This window comes from Giraffa tippelskirchi, chromosome 6, assembly GCF_054371585.1.
Source record: "Giraffa tippelskirchi isolate mGirTip1 chromosome 6, T2T-mGirTip1v1.2.pri, whole genome shotgun sequence".
NCBI lineage: Eukaryota > Metazoa > Chordata > Mammalia > Artiodactyla > Giraffidae > Giraffa > Giraffa tippelskirchi.
In genome coordinates, this window is record NC_137280.1 from 175,461,611 (window position 1) to 175,481,326 (window position 19,716).

At 39.7% G+C, this 19,716-nt stretch overlaps 1 protein-coding gene and 1 long non-coding RNA gene across 3 annotated transcripts in view; one reads left to right on the forward strand and one right to left on the reverse strand.

Moving 5' to 3' along the window:
• The window catches only part of EFNA5 (ephrin A5), a 288,894-nt gene that overhangs the window by 244,134 nt on the left and 25,044 nt on the right, over nt 1-19,716 (reverse strand). The window lies entirely within an intron of this gene.
• LOC145511691 (uncharacterized) lies at nt 8,150-11,757 on the forward strand. The gene is made up of 2 exons (XR_014058058.1): nt 8,150-8,208; nt 9,761-11,757. It is a non-coding gene; the product is annotated as an uncharacterized LOC145511691 (long non-coding RNA).

Below are 19,716 nucleotides of genomic sequence, written 5' to 3' on the forward strand. Positions count from 1 at the left end.
TGATTATACAGTGGAGGTGACAAATAGATTTAAGGGACTAGATCTGATAGAGTGCCTGATGAACTATGGATGGAGGTTCGTGACATTGTACAGGAGACAGGGATTAGACCATCCCAATGGAAAAGAAATGCAAAAAAGCAAAATGGTTGTCTGAGGAGGCCTTACAAATAGCTGTGAAAAGAAGAGAAGTGAAAAGCAAAGGAGAAAAGGAAAGATATTCCCATTTGAATGCAGAGTTCCAAAGAATAGCAGGGAGAGATAAGAAAGCCTTCCTCAGCGATCAATGCAAAGAAACAGAGGAAAACAACAGACTGGCAAAGACTAGAGACCTCTTCAAGAAAATTAGAGATACCAAGGGAACATTTCATGCAAAGATGGGCTCAATAAAGGACAGAAATGATAGGGACCTAACAGAAGCAGAAGATATTATGAAGAGGTGGCAAGAATACACAGAAGAACTGTACAAAAAAGATCTTCATGACCCAGATAATCACGATGGTGTGATCACTCACCTAGAGCCAGACATCCTGGAATGTGAAGTCAAGTGGGCCTTAGGAAGCATGACTATGAACAAAGCTAGTGGAGGTGATGGAATCCCAGTTGAGCTATTTCAAATCCTGAAAGATGATGCTGTGAAAGTGTTGCACTCAATATGCCAGCAAATTTGGAAAACTCAGCAGTGGCCACAGGACTGGAAAAGATCAGTTTTCATTCCAATTCCAAAGAAAGGCAATGCCAAAGAATGCTCAAACTACCACACAATTGCACTCATCTCACACACTAGTAAAGTAATGCTCAAAATTCTCCAAGCCAGGCTTCAGCAATACATGAACCATGAACTTCCAGATGCTCAAGCTGGTTTTAGAAAAGGCAGAGGAACCAGAGATCAAATTGCCAACATCTGCTGGATTATCAAATAAGGAAGAGAGTTCCGGAAAAACATCTATTTCTGCTTTGACTACCCCCAAAGCCTTTGACTGTGTGAATCACAATAAACTGTGGAAACTTCTGAAGGAGATGGGAATACCAGACCACCTGACCTGCCTCTTGAGAAACCTGGATGCAGGTCAGGAAGCAACAGTTAGAACTGGACATGGAACAACAGACTGGTTCCAAATAGGAAAAGGAGTATGTCAAGGCTGTATATTGTCACCCTGCTTATTTAACTTCTATGCAGAGTACATCATGAGAAACGCTGGGCTGGAAGAAACACAAGCTGGAATCAAGATTGCCGGGAGAAATATCAATAACCTCAGATATGCAGATGACACCACCCTTATGGCAGAAAGTGAAGAAGAAATAAAGAGCCTCTTGATGAAAGTGAAAGTGGAGAGTGAAAAAGTTGGCTTAAAGCTCAACATTCAGAAAACTAAGATCATGGCATGCGGTCCCATCACTTCATGGCAAATAGATGGGGAAACAGTGGAAACAGTGGCTGACCTTATTTTTTGGGGCTCCAAAATCACTGCAGATGGTGACTGCAGCCATGAAACTGAAAGACGCTTACTCTTTGGAAGGAAAGTTATGACCAACCTAGATAGCATATTTAAAAGCAGAGACATTACTTTGCCAACAAAGGTCCATCTAGTCAAGGCTATGGTTTTTCCAGTAGTCATGTATGGATGTGAGAGTTGGATGGTGAAGAAAAGCTGAGTGCCACAGAATTGATGCTTTTGAACTGTGGTGTTGGAGAAGACTCTTGGGAGTCCCTTGGACTGTAAGAAGATCCAACCAGTCCATCCTAAAGGAGATCAGCCCTGAGTGTTCATTGTAAGGACTGATGTTGAAACTGAAACTCCAATACTTTGGCCACCTCATGCGAAGAGTTGACTCATCGGAAAAGATCCTAATGCTGGGAAGGATTGAGGGCAGGAGGAGAAGGGGACAACAGAGGATGAGATGGCTGGATGGCATCACTGACTCGATGGGCATGGGTTTGGATAAACTCCAGGAGTTGGTGATGGACAGGGAGGCCTGGTGTGCTGCGATTCATGGTCGCGAAGAGTCAGACACAACTGAGCGACTGAACTGAACTGATTAGATTAAATCCTAAAACATAAACAGAAGCACCAAATCTTCACCTCTTTTCAGCTTCCTGGTTTACAAGTTTTAATAAATCATGTGAAATGCATAGAAAAACTCTTCCCTTTCTCTCCTAATGTTTAATGATAATTTATAGCCAGAGAACATTTGTAAATTTAACAGCCCATCAAAGTGTCTCAGAGCACACCAGTTCAGAGGACTCATTACATGACATTAAACATAACTTTCCACGAAGGACTGTACAGCATGAATCGGTGGGCAGGCTAGTGAACAGCCACCACTATAGTAATTTATCGTTTGTAATTCTCCTTATTACTTGCAAAAATATTTGTTAAAGGGAGGGGGTGACAGTCATTTACACAAAAAAGTAGTTCACTTCTTTGCCAATGCCATAAATTTCAAAGGCAGAGAAATCTTTTATGATCCTAAGAATGTGCTAATTCTTTTTCCAGCCACCCCAAAATGACAAGGAAGAAGTTTCTGGTAAAGTTTCAGGATATTAAAAATTCATTTCTTTGAACAGAGAGGTATTGTTTCCAACTTACCTCCTTCCCAAATCTCAAAGAGCATCAGTAAAAGGAAAATAAAAAAGGTAGATTTTTTTATTCCCAACATGCAAGTGAAAGAGTCCTCTACTTTATCCCAATCATGTCTTTAAAATGGTGTTTCTTTTGCTCCAGAAGTATCTGAGGAAAAAGGTCTGAAACAAGCCTTTATCCTGTGTAACTGGATTTTAGACTACCACAAACAGCTATCCTAATTTTGTCAAGGCCTTCTTCCTAAATAGGCAAAATCAGGACAACAATTATTGCTATCACAAAAGGGAATTTTAACTTGACGGTGGGCATAGACCAAATTATAACCAAAGCCATGGTCAAAGTTTAGGATTCCCACCTGCATAAGAAAGACCCTTCCCATGTTTTCCCTAAAACAACCCTCCCGGAGACATCAGGCCCCATTCACGGTGTTCATCCCGTCACCGTGTCCTATGACTGCAGACTTGATAAAACTCCAGAGCTTTAACTACCAGTGCATTGAGTATAACATAACGCTTTTGCTGATAGCATAATTTTTACCACTCAAAGTAGGTCACTTATTTAGTTTAAGTTTAGTTTAAAAGACTGCTTTCTTCTTCTCCTTCTAGACCTGTGGTCCCAAAGTCCCAGCACAAGTATCTTTATTTCTTTGCCAAATTCCACATATCACTTCTGCTAACTTTGTTGACTGAAAATACCCGCTCCATAAACTTTAGCAACTTGATGGTGGTGAATTTCTGCAGCAGAAGTAGTTTTCCCATATGAAAATAAGGTCATGGGATTCACTTTACCCCGAAAGAGTAGTCATTTTGAAAATGACCCACCAAAGTCACAAGTAACCTTAGCTAACTCACTTCATTCTTATGCGTACAGAACAACATTTATGATAGTCTCAACAAAATCAGTGAGGGATTTGCTGCCTACCTTTAAAACTTCCTCTCAGGAGCAACATTATTTTAGGGGGAAAAAAATACAGCTTTCATGGAGATTATATTTTAACATAAACATTCGTTTGCTAACTACTTAATACAGTCCAGACAAACAGCTCAAAAGTAATTTCATTGATTTTTATCAGATTAATTTTAATGTTTCCATAAACTTTCTGTCCTTCTATCTAAATGGACAAGATTGACCCAAATGCAAACTTCTAAATATGGCCGAGAGATTTACCAATTGAGAGAAGAAAAACTCTCATCAAAATGACTTCTAAACTTAGGCTGCAGCAATTAATTTTTAAAATTCTACTCAGAGCTAACAAATAAGCAAGGACATTCTCTCTCCCCTCTCCCCCAAATAATCAATTGTTTGACTCCATCTAGTGAATTTAGTTGGTTGTTTTGACTTCAGGTAGCTTAGATGACATATATTCTAATTTGACAGCTGAAGTGTTTTGAAACTCGCTCGGATACATTTCTGTATTTAGCAACCACCAATAAGTTAGCACGATTATTAAATTCACGATTAGCCAATTTCTTACAACATACAGGTAGGAAGCAGAACCGAGACAAGTGAAAAATTATCATCAGGCCCCAAGTCTTGGTTCTTTTCCTGTGACTAATGCCAATTTATATAAACTACATAACATGTGATAATGTGAAGTACTGTGTTCACATCCAAAACTATAATTCTAATTCATTATTAATTGGTGTTAAGTAAGAATTACCAGATTACTCCAAAGCTAATATTCCATAATAACAAGCAGACCCAGGTTGAGCAGTCATCTAAAATTAGCTTATTCACTGTAAAATAAAGATTGAATGTTAAAGTATAAAATTATTCTAAATCCCCAAACACACCAGAACCAATTGTGAAATTAAATGTGACACTTTCCATAATTCAAACTACAGTTCTTGCTTTTTGTCTTTCTCCTCAGCTACCCCTAAATTAAATTAGTTTTATTGATTATAACTCAGGAATCCCTGTCTTGTTACCATGATTTTCAAATTCTAATGAAATGTACAATTCGGTTGTACACAGTTAAGTTGGTTTTCTTAAATTACAGTATAGAGTTTAAGTATACGCTCAATGAATATCTCAATACTATAGTTTACAGACATAGGGAAAGCCAATTTGTTTGCTAGCTTAAACCACTGGTAAATTCAAGCATCACAAACCTGTTTTGGGTCTACCATGATGGATGATCTCTCGTTACTGAAGTAAGATCTTATGAATTGATTAGCAATGTTATTTAACTAATAGGCACGGGCCACACACAGGTCCTGGAATGAAACAGAAGCCCTAGTCCAGTGAAAATGTGTTACTGTGTATAAACAATGCTTAATAGCTTTTCTAAAAGCAGAACCACTAAACTGAAATTCACAAGTCATTATTCTAGAAAACAGAAGAATACACAGTATATCTGGTATAAATTTGCTAATGAGACGTCTATTCCATGCACAACTGGACCACAGGCCCCATTATATGCTTAGCCCTGGAAACCACGGCTCTGGTGCCTCAAAGAACACATCTGTGACACTCAGACTGTTTTAGCATTACTTTCAGTGTCCTGGGATTTGGATTTGGTTGTGATTTTTTTAACTTAAGAGAAAAATAGTTCTTAACAACATTTCCTTGACAATCCCAGAGCCCTGAGCCCTGTTCTTTATGAAGGACAGAAGGATTTGTAAACCCCAGCCTCATCTCCAGACCATTTCCCCAGCAGCCCCAGCCCAAAGCTGCCTTATTTGTAAACAGTGACGAGACGCCTTTCTTTGTGGCTAATATTAGATTTTACACAGCATCATCAAATCTGCTACGATGATTCCTGTTACTTCATTAACCGTTGCTTTTATCTAGTGGAGAAATGATGGGCATCCCCTCTCCCTTTTCAGTCTTAATAACACTTAAGTGATTTATTTCCATTTATTTCTGTTTGTTAACTTTGCTAAAATCAACACAAAAATATTACTAGAGAGGGATATTACAGTCCCTGAATGAACTGATTTGAGCTCTCATCTCACTGTCTCTCAACAAATGGGGATGAAACATTCATTTTCTCCACATAGATATAAGAATATATGTTATTAGCCACTTTACCACCTGAGGAATTGCCACCAAAGGAGTGTTTAGCATGCAAATGCCTATACCACAGCTACCTTCCTCCTCACAAGAATGCAAGCCAAGGCTTTATTAAATAGTGCCTGGTCTTACAATCCACACCAAAAATAACCGAACATGCTACTTAAGATAAGAATGTATTAGCATTAAGAGCATTAAGCCATTGTTTCTGTGTTATAAGGCAGTAATTTTCAACTGTAAATAAATTTATATATATTTAGGTATAATGTTTCATTTATTGAATCATGTATTTTATATTATGATGAATTTCAATTCCAATTACCAAAATGATGTTTACATAAGCTGCAAACATTTATTTTTTTTTACTAGAGAAGAATAAGTCCTATTCATTAGCACTGCTCGCTGTCAATTATAAAATACATTTATTTTCACCATCAGAGCTATACAATACTTAATTTCAAAATATATATCATCACTCAATGAGGATAAATTAGAGCATCAGGATTAACTAGGCTAGATCCAGAGTAATCTATCACTCAAATAATAAAAGTTAATGTTTATTAATTTCTTATGATGTGCCATACATGGAACCAAGCACTTGATGTATATGAACTCAATGTCATCCATAAAATTACACTGTGCGGTAGGTACTATTATCATCCCTAATTTACAAACAGGAAACAATGATGAACCAAGGAGTTAGAGAATTTGCCTATGACTATATAGCCACTAAGTAGCAGATAATTAGTTACAGAGGTTATGCTCTAAAATCCAAAAGAAGTCAGTGTGTCATGATGCCTCTTAATAAGTCTTATATGAATCAAATGCTGTGTATTTTCAGCACCAAGAGGACTTTAATTTTTAAAATAAAGCAACAGGTTTATTAAGTTGTTCACATTGTAGCACTTGAGAAGGTTCATGTTAGACAGTCTCAAAAATGTATATAAAATGAAACTCAAAGCACAAAGTAACCAGAATACTTTGTATAAATTGAGTATCACCACCTCCTCGTCCACTTTTCCAAAATCACTCATAATGAAAATCTGTTACTAGGTATATATAATATTGAAAGTGTTTCTTTTTGTTTCCTACTTAGACTACCAGCTATTCATGGCTTGGAAAAGCAGCTAATCTATACATTATTGAAAATGCCACACCATACTGTACCCAGAGAACCCTTGATAAATACTAAACATTACATTGACAATGAGTAATGGCAACTGAAAATGAAATTACAGTGTAACTCAAGGATGAAATATGAAGCTGAAATAAAATGGATGTGAGTCCTATTCAATCTGTCCCTTAGTCTTTTGAGGTCTTTGAAAAGAGAAGTCCTTATTTAGGACACAGGAAGGTAGTGTTTCTGAGGTCTGGGAAAGATAATGACATCAATGCTGATTAATATTACAGTACTAAAAATGAACTATGTGAGCAAGTCATGAGAGAGTAAGGATGGCCAAGACATTTACACACAGTTACTTTATTTTCTGCATATACATAAAATAAATATAAAACTGCTAGCATATTATCTCAAATGTGGTTTTCAGGTATCATAAATTATTTTCTTAAAGTCTCATATACTTGGCTCTAGTGAAAAGGAAAAAGGGAGGAAAGGAGATGTTTTCCTTCGGTAACTTTGAACTGCTTTTGTACTGTTTGAAAATTACTATGTGCATGAATAACTATTATTTTAATAAAAATAAAATCTTAAGTGTCAGTCTACACTCAACCAAAAATAGCAATATCGAGCAAATTCAACTCAGTTATTTTAAACAATTAATAAATGATCAGTAAATAATTCTGAAGAATTGACACCTAAAACAATAGGCCAAGGAGAAAAATATAAGCCTACATTTAAATATAGAAGCTCTATACTTATATATACAGTATATATACAGACATACATATGTGTGTGTGTGTATATATATATGTATACACACACATGTATATATGGCCATGGTGAAACTAAGAGAGTATAACTGTAAACATTTACAGAGCAAACACAGCTTTCCTGGACACCAAAAAAATTTGCTAGGTTATGTGGAAACACAAGAACAGTTCTTCCTATAGAACACTGATGGATGTGAAATAATTGCCAGCCCATGTTTACTTTATACCTACTTTTTAATGCAAATGAAGTATAATTTGGAGATGCAGAGATGTATATTTTCCTAATGAAAATGGAAGATAAAATTTATTTACATTCTGTTAAATCATCTCTAATGTATCAGAGATATTTTAACCACCACACGAAATATTTCACCCATCATCAATGTAAAAAGATTCAACACACAGCATTAATTTTCCCTTAGGGAAAAGTAAAAAAGGAAACCTAAAGCTGTCAGAAAAGCTTGGAGTTCTGGGGTCGAATTTCCCCAAGTAACACACAGTATGTGGAGGTTTGGCATCTGTTCAAACTTTCTTAGGTGCCACTCCGCTTACGGTTTCCTCCCCCAGCGCGGGATGGGTGCCCGTTTCTACGGGAGGCGAGGACGCAGCCGCTTGCAGGGAAGGCCCTGCGCTGGGCCCTCTGGGAGGCTGGCACCGCTCCCAGGGCCTGGCGGACCCACGGGAGAGCGGGCGGGGGAGGCAGGCGGCGGCCGCTCCCCAGGTCATCCTCCTCCTCGATCCTCTCTCCTTACTTCTCGGCTCCTGGCTCCTGTCCGTTCCTTTCTCTCTTCCCAAGCGTCTGGTCTCGCGCTCACCCTTCTCGTTGGACTCCCGCCTTCTCTCCTCGTCTTTCTGCCTTTCCACTCCTCTCTTCCCCAGGTTCCTTTCTTTCTCTCTCTCCTCTAACCTAGATCAGGCAGTGGTGAGCTGTGCCCTTCCACAAAAGTCTTGGTGCTTTCCCAGACTACCCCAAACGTTAACTACCGGGGAACATGCCAGCGGGGAAAAGCAGAGGCCCAGCAGGGAAGACGACTCACAGGTCCCGGTCCTTTCTGCTCTCTTCTCTGCACCTGCAATGCCCCATCCCGCCAACTGTCTACTGTCTCCTCTGTCTAAGCACAGTTCTCTGCCTTCCTATCCACCCTCTTCTCCGGCAGCCTCCCCTGCCTCCTTTGCTCGTCTTTATACCTTTATAACCCTAGTCGAGTTGTACGAGTTACACTCTCAGAATGAACCAAGATGTATGAGTTATGCTATTACAACTAACTAGATGCTCCACAACCTTCCTCTTCAAATACACATAAAATCTCACCAAATGTTATCCAGAGAACATTGCTTTCTCCCATCCTTTCCCCTCTGGTCTGCAACTCTAGAGCAGAAAGTTGGGAGGATGTCTCTCAAACACTCTCCTTGGGTGAAAATAATACTGTATCTATTCAACCTTTTAATACGCCATAAGAGAGCTCCAACATGGTTCTTAATGATATTCTTTGAAAATATCATCCTATTCACGGGCCTCAAAATATTTATTTAAACTAAGTTTAAACATTGCCCTTTCAAAATAATTTGGCCAAGATTACATTCTAGAATTCACTTCGAAGTTCAGCATTTTATGTGGCCTTCATAGGCACTGAATCCGCACTAAACTCATTCTCCTTACAAGCGCACTTTTTCTACACAATGTGGAATTTTTTTTTTTCCATTCCTTACTTTCCAATAACTGCAGACAGAGGTATAACAAGAAGGGGGAAATCCTTCAACAGTCTAAACTGAATTTATTTTTTCACATTCAGTCTGCTTTTTAAAAATTTCTTCCTACTTTCATTATCTGTGAGTAATTTGTTAAGGTGAATCCCAATCAAGCCAAACTCGGAGTCCGTTTCTGCAGTGAACTCGTCCTAGAAAAAAACATGTTTTTCGGACGAATTACATGCAAACCAGCCAGCCAGCTCTACTCAAGAGCCAGGCTCAAACGCGCTACCAGGCTGCAAAAATCTAATGCGCATTTTCCACTTTCCCTGTCCCTTTTCGCCTGGGAAAAAGCAAGAAGGGACACATTTCCGGGGACCAGCAGCCACGGGAGCCCCGGAACTGGCCAGCCTCCCAGCGCTGCCGTGGCGCATTACTTCTGCTTTTCTAACCTTTCCACTGGTGAGCACCATCAATTATGCACTAGAATAACAGGGGCCCGGCGAGGCAGTGTAACAGAAAGGCCGATTATGACGATGAATAATTCAAACACCTATGCGCCGTGTTCCTTTTACCACTGATAGGAGGCCGGGCGACGGGGATCCACGTTGCAGACTGCACCACAAGGACTGGTTTGGGGCAAAACCGCCGCACGCTGGCCAGGGAACCTGCCCGCTCACTGTCCGCTGGGAGCGAAGACCGGAAGGAAATGAACTGCTGGCAAAAAATAAAGCACCCTTGCAGAAACTGATTCAAGAAGGGCAGAAGCCACAGATATGCCAACACCTGAGGCTTACTGATGGCCCTGGATGCAGCCAAGGACGTGCAGGGAACAACATTGCAGAGGCTGTTAGCATCTTATACCTTCCAGAAAAAGGTCAACGACTACATATAGAACGGTCTTCAGAGAAAAGATACCCTGTTTCCATGTAAAGTTGCTCAAACTTCAGTGAAAAGAAATTCAAACTTGGAGCCTCTCTCAGAGGCTTATACCTTCACTTGATGATAAAGTATAAACTGGGAGCCGGCAGGGGAGCCACGGGTGTACAGACTGCTGGTCTACCTCTCTTTTAAACTACCTCCTCTGTCAACTGAGATTCAGAAACTCTTTATTAGTATGCTATGTTTTAAATCGTGATTTGGAAATTCACAAATTGGGAAGGAACTTTATGTCCAAAACCTGCAAAAAAAACACAAGTACTCTCCTTCCAATGCCCTGGGAAGTTCAAAACTCAGCAACACTGACAGCGTCTGAATGCCAGGATGATGCTACTCCTCACCCACACAGGCAAACTGAATTTTAAACTGAGTCTTTAAAGGTGTACAGCCAAACTAAAAGATTTCCAACTGAAAAAGTTCCGATAGCCACCTCGAGCCTATTCATCTCCGTCATGGAGATAACTCCTAAAATATAGTGCCACATTTCTAATGCTCGGAAGAGGAAGAATAATCCCAGAGTTCTACGCCAGAGTCAGAACAGGAAAGAATAAAACTAGGTACCAGTAGGGATGTTTATAAATCAAACGCTGACCTTAAAATACATGAAATTCAGGACAAGAGCAGTTAATTTCTGTCAAATGATACATGGCTTCATATTTGGAATGAGGTGCTCATTATCTAGAACTATTCCAAAATTAATCCTTAGTCTACATGAGAGCTAATATTACATTTCTAAATGCAAATTGACGAAAACTCTTGGAGAAAAAACCATTTTGAACTGTGGTTTCCAGAAGGCTTCAGGTTTAGTCATGTCAAATTAAAGGGGGGAACAGAGCTTCTTGAAATAACATTCTTTTTAAATCGCATCCATATGATTTAGCAAATTGATATGGCCAAAGTCAATAAATCATGATGCACAGTTTTTATTTTACTGTATGACTGCTTTTATTTTATTTTTTTGCTCTAAGCCAACTCCTTATCATTTTTAGCCCAAAGCTGGGTTGATGTTCTCGTCGAGGCAAAACAAGTTCTTTCTTATGTCATGGGTGTCAACCCACCATCAGGGAAAGAAATGTCCCCATGAGTTCTGCAGGGCACCGAGCTAGCCACCTCTTCAGCTGCACCACCAGGCATCCCATGGACAGCCTTTCAGCTGGCAGTATTTGAATCTGTCGCTTTTTCGCCACTTTTCAGTGTGTGAGTGCTTCTTTTTTCCTTAACCCCAGGGATTTCATTTTGTGCTGACCCGGACTCGAGAGGCGATCTCCACGAAGCTCTCCTTTTAAGGCAAGATTGTGTGCGCTGTTTAACGATGGGCGTTTAAGAGAAATGGTAATTATGATAGATTTTGAGCCTTAGGTAACAGACAGCCTCACAGTGAGAGGGTTCACTACAGTTAAGACCAAACTCCTCATTAAGAAATGGAGCTATATGCCTTCAGATCCTTTTAGACACACCGACAGTGAAGTCCAGGTTAGTAAAAGCACTCATCCTTAGGATGGAAGGTTTCCTGAGACAGCCAACATTCCACAAGGCAGTGCTAGCCTGCCTGGACTGTGAGCACAGGAAATGTCTTGGGAACAATTAAACTAAGGGACCCTGGTTAAAAATGTCAATAAAGGCATCAGTGCTTTAAACACCATTCCCTTCTTTCTTATTCTTATGACTTAAAACTTGTTTGTTTAAAAATGTCATTTAACCTACCAGATTAGATACACTGCATACTGCAACTCTGATTGTAAAATCATAGTTTCGGACAAAAGTAGTCTACATGCTAGTAATGAAACTACATGAAAACATATCTGTGTGTTTATGTGAATATGTATGTTTTGTATATATATTTGTGACTCATATGAATCTCTCAAGACACATTCCAGTCAAACGTTACTCTTAAATGAGAAAAAAGAAAGAACACAAATCCTTGAACCAAAACGCCATGACCTCAATCCTTTCCTCACCCACGTATGTACAAGTTTTCCTGCCCCGCTTGGCTGAGAAGACGGCAAACACAATTTAATATTTCATGGAGCCAAAGCACAAAGCATGTTCAAATTCAATACAAGGAAATGCCTTATCTCAACTTTTATAGATTAATAACTCAAAAACTGTGAGAAACTTCAGAAAGTCACGACACGTTCTAACCAAGTGACATGTAAGTTTCTTCAGGACACTCTCTAACTATTAATGAAGTGGAAAATATGAAATAAAGGATTTATCAGTTTACTCTAAGAAATTATTTCCAGAACAGTTGCTATGTCAAACCATGTGATTTGTTAGAGCTAAAATAATTTGGAATATCATATCCAATTTTTTTCTCAAGAAGATAAGATTATGTTCTCAAATATGGATGGCATTAGCCATGTATCTTGCATAGCAACAGTTCTATTAGAAAATTTAGAAGCGAAACTCAATGCTGCTGCTGCTAAGTCGCTTCAGTCGTGTCCGACTCTGTGCGACCCCATAGACGGCAGCCCACCAGGCTCCCCCATCCCTGGGATTCTCCAGGCAAGAACACTGGAGTGGGTTGCCATTTCCTTCTGCAGTGCATGAAAGTGAAAATTGAAAGTGAAGTCGCCCAGTCGTGTCCGACTCTTCGCGACCCCATGGACTGCAGCCCCCCAGGCTCCTCCGTCCATGGGATTTTCCAGGCAAGAGTACTGGAGTGGGGTGCCATTGCCTCCTCCGGAAACTCAATGAAGACTGTCTGAAAGGGAAAGAGTGAAACATGGGCAAACACAGTCCCGTAACAGCCAGCTGTGAAGGTCACAAGGTTCTGACAGAGGAGTGGGTGTGATGACACTGATAGGGGCGGTAATCTGCAAGCCATCAGAAACGAGCATGGAAAGCATTTCGCATTTTATAAATACTTGAGAACCAAGCAAGCATTTCTGGTTTAAATCAACCATATTTTAAACTTCCTGGTTTTATAAGAACATCCTACTATAAATCTTTCCAAAATTTGCCTGCTTTTTGTTTATTTTATTTTACTTAGGCCAGTAATGACCACTACAAATATCCAAATGCTGAACTAAGCAAAGATTCTATCTCTAAATTTTTATGTGAAAGGCTTAAATTTCTTCTACAAAGCCAACAAGAGTAAATAAGCTTAGCATTGGTCACTTTCTTTTTGTAAAACCATAACTGAAAAATAAAATCATCCCAGAATCTTAAGGGGAATCAACAGTCTGGAAAAACACAAAGCTATTGCCATGTCCTCTCCAGTTCTTAATCCACTGCCCCCCAAAGATTTTTGGTTAAAATAAGTCCTTTCAATCTATAATATTTAGAATGACAAGAGAAGTCCTGTGACTCCATCCTGCTTCCAGCATCTGTCAAGAAAATCACAAACCTAACTCTCAATTCATGGCAGAATGCTAACAGGAGATGAATAATGCTTCAGAGGGAGAAAGCGTATTATTAGAAAGGCTCAAGACCAAATAGTCACAGAGAGTTGCAAAGTCTCCCCCTCGCCACTTTTTTTTTTCTTGCTTTCAACTATGAGTTATTGAATTTAAAATACAAAAAACAAGTTATTTTTAACAAAAACCCTCAAAATAAGAGAAAAATTTAATGCTGTATATATCTATACATATATAGATATATACACACAAAACAATGTAAAATCTTCTGAAGAGAAAACTAACTAAGCTAATGGCTTACTTTTTAAGGTAATTTTTGCATTTCAATTACTTTTGCTTTTTGCTTTTTATTTTATATTGGAGTACAGTTGATTAACAATGTTGTGTTAATTTCAAGTGTACAGCAACGTGATTCATTTATACATATTATATGTATCTATTCATTTTCAAATTATTTTCTCATTTAGGTTATTATAGAGTACTGAGCAGAGTACCCCGTGCTGCACAGTAGGTGCACGTTGGTTATCTACTTTAAATATATCAGCTATACATTTTGTATAATGTATAACACCAGTTATACATTAAATATATTTAATTAAAAAACAGCCTTAAAGGATGCCTACTGTCCAATCTATACAGCACATATTACCAAAGATACTCAAATAAGCTAAGTTGTAGACTACTGCAGAAGCATAGAGTCTGCATTGCAGGTAGTAAAACATCAGCCCTCAGTTACGAAGGTATTTCTTTTAAAACACTACATTATTTTGTACATTTAACATTCTCTGACTTTTCTCCATCCTCTGTCTTCACATGCAGGAAAAAGAGCATGTGTAAATTGAGATTTTTAAATATGAGATATAATTCACACTTTCTAGAATATCACTACTCTGGAAACAGCAGGGGACCCGCAGGTTAGTGACACAGCTATATTCATTTGGTAAGCTTAAGAATACAACGTGTACTTTCATAATAATAGTGGTAGCTGAGGTAGCACAGTCAGAGTTCAGAGCAGCGTCTGGAACTGAAGGCCTGGCTTTATAATCTTGCTACACTGTTAGTAATTGTAACTTACATCACTGTATTTAATCTCTGTCTTAGTTTCCTCATCTGCAAGACGAAGATGGCAACAAAAAGCTACGTCATAGAATCATTATACCAATTACATGGCTTAACATATACGCACTGCTTGAAAAGAAATGGGTACACAGTAAGAGGTGTGTAAGCATTTTCTCATATTAAAGCTGTGGACAGACTATGAACTCAGTAAGCGCTCAGCGCACTGCTGGATTCAGCACAGCAGTAGCCAGGAGTAGTACTTTTATTCTAAAGGCACAGGTTAATAAGGGCAAGCTTTATCAATGATTAGTTCCTTTATAAAACAGTGAACAAATAAACAAGCATCTCGTCTCACTTATTATCAAAGAAATATATATTAAAACGACAGCTCTTTCTTGGTAGTTGAATGAACTCCTTTTAAAAAAAAAAAGTAGCCACGTCTGCCAAAAGTGTAATGAAACTATAAAGCAATCTGACAATATTAGCAACAATTAATACAATGTTAGGGCTTCCCAGGTGGCACTAACGGTAAAGAATCAGCCCGCCAGTGCAGGAGACGTTAAGAGACACAGGTTCGATCCCTGGGTCAGGAAGATGCCCTGGAGGCGAGCATGGCACCCCACATCAGATTTCTTGCCTGGAGAATCTCATGGACAGAAGAGGCATGGTGGACTACAGTCCACAGGGTCACATAGAGTCAGACGTAACTGAAGTGACTTAGCATGCATGATACAATGTTAATACCGTTTGACCCAATAATCCTACTATCTACTCTGGAGAAAACTCCAAAATATAAGGAAAGCTTTAAGAAAAAAAAAAAGTTATCTACGTGTCATTTGTATTATGGAAAACTATATTGAAAAACATTATATGTCTAACAATAAGGAATAATAATTCGGTATTTCCAAACAGCAAGTTTGGGATTCGTGCATAGATGCTCCATCGTGGGCTTAGGCTCCACTGTGGCTTCTCAGGGATTATTTATGTGTCAAAGGCACCAAAAGGCTCAGACGTAATGTCATTTCTTTAACCCAGCTTTTTCCAAACAGACTGGTAACAGAAACTCTGGAGGCAGAGGGTAGTTAATAAGATGGAAAAGTATTGGCTAAGTAAGTAATGGCTAATCGTCGTGATGAAAATGTACGCAGTCATTGACAAGGATAATTTTTTTGTATTACACCAGCTGATTCCAGCAATATGAGAAAGTATTTATTATGTAATATTAAGGGGGAAAAGGGCTAGATGCAATCAGTTAATAAACAGCCAAGCATATGAGAAAAGCTCAAATGGAAATAGCCCACTGTGAACTATAGAACTGGGTACATGTTTCTCTACTGTTTCTGGACTTCCCTAATGAAAGCAAATCCATGGTAAGAAAACCAGTTTGAGTCGGCGGTATCGAGTCCCACCGTCGCTCTTCCTGCCTTGGAAGTATAGGTTGTTTGTTTACCTGGTTGTTACTTTAATAAGGCCTGAGGGGAGACTCCGGACTGAAAGTGACCTGTAACAAGAACGCAGAAAACAGAGCGATCACTCAGCTCCACCAGAGGAACACGGGGAAGCAGCCAGCCCTGTCAACTGGAGAGAGACTAATGAAACATTATCTGCAGGTGAGCGGACTGTCTCACAGCATTACAACTCTGAGCTACAAATGATTTCCTAACCACAGAGGTAACCACTCTACAGATACTTTGAAAGACAAATGAGGATGCTGGCACATGCAAGGTCAATCGCAAACCTCCCGGACAACCTTGGGGCTTCTTCTTCGCCGGGAGAGGCTGGTCTAGGGTGGGACGGGGAGTGTCCTGCTGGGCACACGGTCACTTCTCTTGCATTTCTGAATTTGAGTTTTAGCAGCCTGGTATACATTCCTATCCACATCCAAATAAATAAAATATAAGTGGACACAAGCTAAAGCTCACACACATAATTTGAAAACTGTGATTTTCGTTATGTTGGAGAAAATGAATAAACATCGTCTTCCAATCCCGATAACTGTTAGATTATGATTAGAATGGGTTCATGAAATCATTATACAGGAACAGAGTAGACCATAAACTATGGGGGAGGGGGGATCATTAGTGGACAGTTCACTTTTATCTAAGAACTTTATTAATAAATCAACTCCCCGGGCTTACTGGGACCACGGTTTTATTTGAGGCAGTACATTCTAATCAGGGATTTTTTTTTTTTTAATTTTCCTTTTATGACCTAATGATGCATTTAATTTTTAATTAAATTTCATTTTAAAGTATAGAGTATGTATAAAAGCCAAAGCAAGTGTGCAGCATCTGTTCATTGCATCTGCACTCACTACCACAAAAATTAACCTTAATCTAAAGAGGCACAAATGGGTTTTTAAGCCATCAGGAGGCCCGAGTATTTAAAAATCAATGACTGTCCACCCAGGCAAAGAACAGCTGTTTCCTAATATTCCAGCTCCACACCGAGCCCAGCCTCAATCCCCAAAGACGAGCCTCAAAGTGCCCACACACTCACTTCCCCAGTTGAAAGTGTCAGAGAAGGGCACTATCTAAAAGCCATGAAGTGGGTTAAGCAGAGACAAGACAGAGTGGACCTGGCCCAACCAGACGGCATGTTTGGAGGCAGCTTCTCTCACTATCACTTAATGCTTTCGTAAAATCATCACCAACCTTACTTCCTGCATCCAGAAATCGACCTAATGAAAAAGTCTACCCACTGTGTTAAAAGGCCAGAGAATGCTCAGAGTGGACTGATTCCCAACACTCCAGGACAGGAAGTTCCCCTCCGCTGGGGCTTGTAAAGAAGGTTGCATAGTTGGGCAGTGATAACATCACACATCCCTAAGGCACGTGCTTTTGCCTTCCTGAGTGACATGACGTCACGACCTGACGGAGAGAGAAAGCAGATGTGTGCAAAGCCAGGGAAGAAAAAGCGGATACAGAGGTTGGCTATGGTTTTCCTTGGCACACTGGGATTTTCTAGAAGTTCTTCTGGGGATCACTTTAAACACAGAATTCCACAGGAGAGGGAAAAGGGGCGAAAAATCTCAGAAATCACAGAGGAAAAGTCAGACCCAGGCTCTGTGCGACATCTAGACTGTTCTCTTGCCTCCCAATTTTCCCACCTACAAAAACAAAATCAGACAACAACATTACATGAACCCGAAGAACCCACACGGGACCATCTTTATAAAGGCTTCCTGAGTCACCTTAAGAACTAAATTTTAAAAGCCACAGACTAGGATAAATCACGGACTAGGTGACATAGAAAAGCTCGCAGGTGGCCTTTACAGCTGAGTGGCAGCAAGACTCGTCTCTCCATCACTGAGCCACTCAGACCCTCCTGTCCTCCAGGAGGCTCAGCCTTTAAACACCACCTCCGCAGATCTACCGGATGAGGCCAGCATCTTGCCCCAGGGTCCCCACTATGGGGGGGGTGTCCCCACATGGGGGCCGAGAAGCGTAGGACCACGGGACTTGAGTGGTGGCAGCTCTGGCTGGTCAGGGAGTTAAATCCAACAATTCAAGGGAGTGTGCAGTCAAGCAGGCTGAGAAACCATGGGAAGCAGCCCCTCTTGACTGCACCGAAACCCATCCCTCTCCTGACTGCTTCCGAGTCTGTCCTTCCTGGGGACTCCCTGCTATGTGGACCTGCTGTGCCCCATGGACCCCGGGGGCCCACCTGGATCCAGCCATCTGGGCCCTGAAAGGTTCCATGGTCCCCAGCCTGAATGGCGATTGTCTCCAGAAGCGTCTTGACTGTGTTTCAAGCATCAGGGCTTATTAAAACCCCGAAGGGAAGTAATCCCTGAATGCCACTAAAAGGTCTCCAGCTGCTACCATTTATGAAGGAGGCTTGACAAGACGTGGAGGGGGAGAAAGGGAAAGGGGTGAGCAGGAAGGACGGGGAGAGAGAAGAATTTAGACAAGGCCAAGTTATCCAAACAGAGCCCCCATCAAAAAGAGTCGTGTTTTATCAGCTTAAGCTTTCCTGCCTCCTTTCCCAAAGGTATTTCCCCCCACTCAACTCTCAGTTAACTCTTCTTTATAGCTGCCTACTTTCTTTAAAAAACAATAATAAAGGCAGCCCACGGCTAGAGAAAGTCCCTAAATGTGTGAAAATTAGAAAGAAGAGCCAGATGGATTACCTGGAAACAGGGCTGAATTTGCCATCCCTAAAAAATCGGGAAGGAAAATGGTTTTTTCATGTTAGAGAATTGGAGTGGTTCTCAGTATCTGTCTCTGCCTTCCTCATTCTTTTGAAAAGGTCTTTTCATCTCATTAAGTTAAGCTGATTAATAAAAATTCAGCAGTTTGCCCATGGATCCTTTAGAAGTGGTGATACAAGCTGAAAGATGCAGGCGGAAGGTTTTTGTGCCCGAGACAAAAAGGGGATGACTTCTTAAATCCGTCGTTGTCATCCTCCATTAGAGAGAAATAGTCACCTTGGCTCAGATTCATCAAACATTATATTGCTACTTGTTAGCTCCTAGTAACCTTCCCAAAAAGGTTAGTGCTTACTTTTAAATAAAAAGAGACAAAAAGAAACATTTAGGAAGAAAGTATGAGAATATTTTGCTTCATTTCAAAAATTATAAATACAAATTAATGAAGAAAACATGGCCTCTGGAGGAAGGTTCATTAAAGGGAAAAAGCAATGTTATCTAAACAAATTTCTTATGTAAACACAAACTTGTACTTTTTGCTATAAAGCAAAATAAGCAGATAAGTTCATTTATTTATTCATGAGTAACTGCTAACTTTGTTATCCAAAAATACCTTAATTACCTAGACAGTACCTAACACACAGTAGATGCTCAAGAGTTAAAAATGAATTTCCTCAACAATTTTTTTTAAACTGTGATTTAAAGATGAAAAAAAGTCAGATTATATAACGTCATGACTTGCAAATGTTTTCAACTGTTCCAGTGTGAGTTAAATTCATCCAGAAAAAAAAAAAAAAACTATAAAATGTCAATTAAGTGACAAGCTTCAAACAAGGGAACAGAAAAATGAGCAAATCTTGCTTTATAGAAGTTGAAGCATTTTCTCAGCTACTTTTAACTTACATAAACACCAAATTGTTCACCTGTACTTCATCCAGAGATGACTAAATTAAATTTATACTACCATTCATGATATTTTAGTCCCCCTAACAGGCACACAGTATTCATATGTTAAACATCATGACCAAATTTA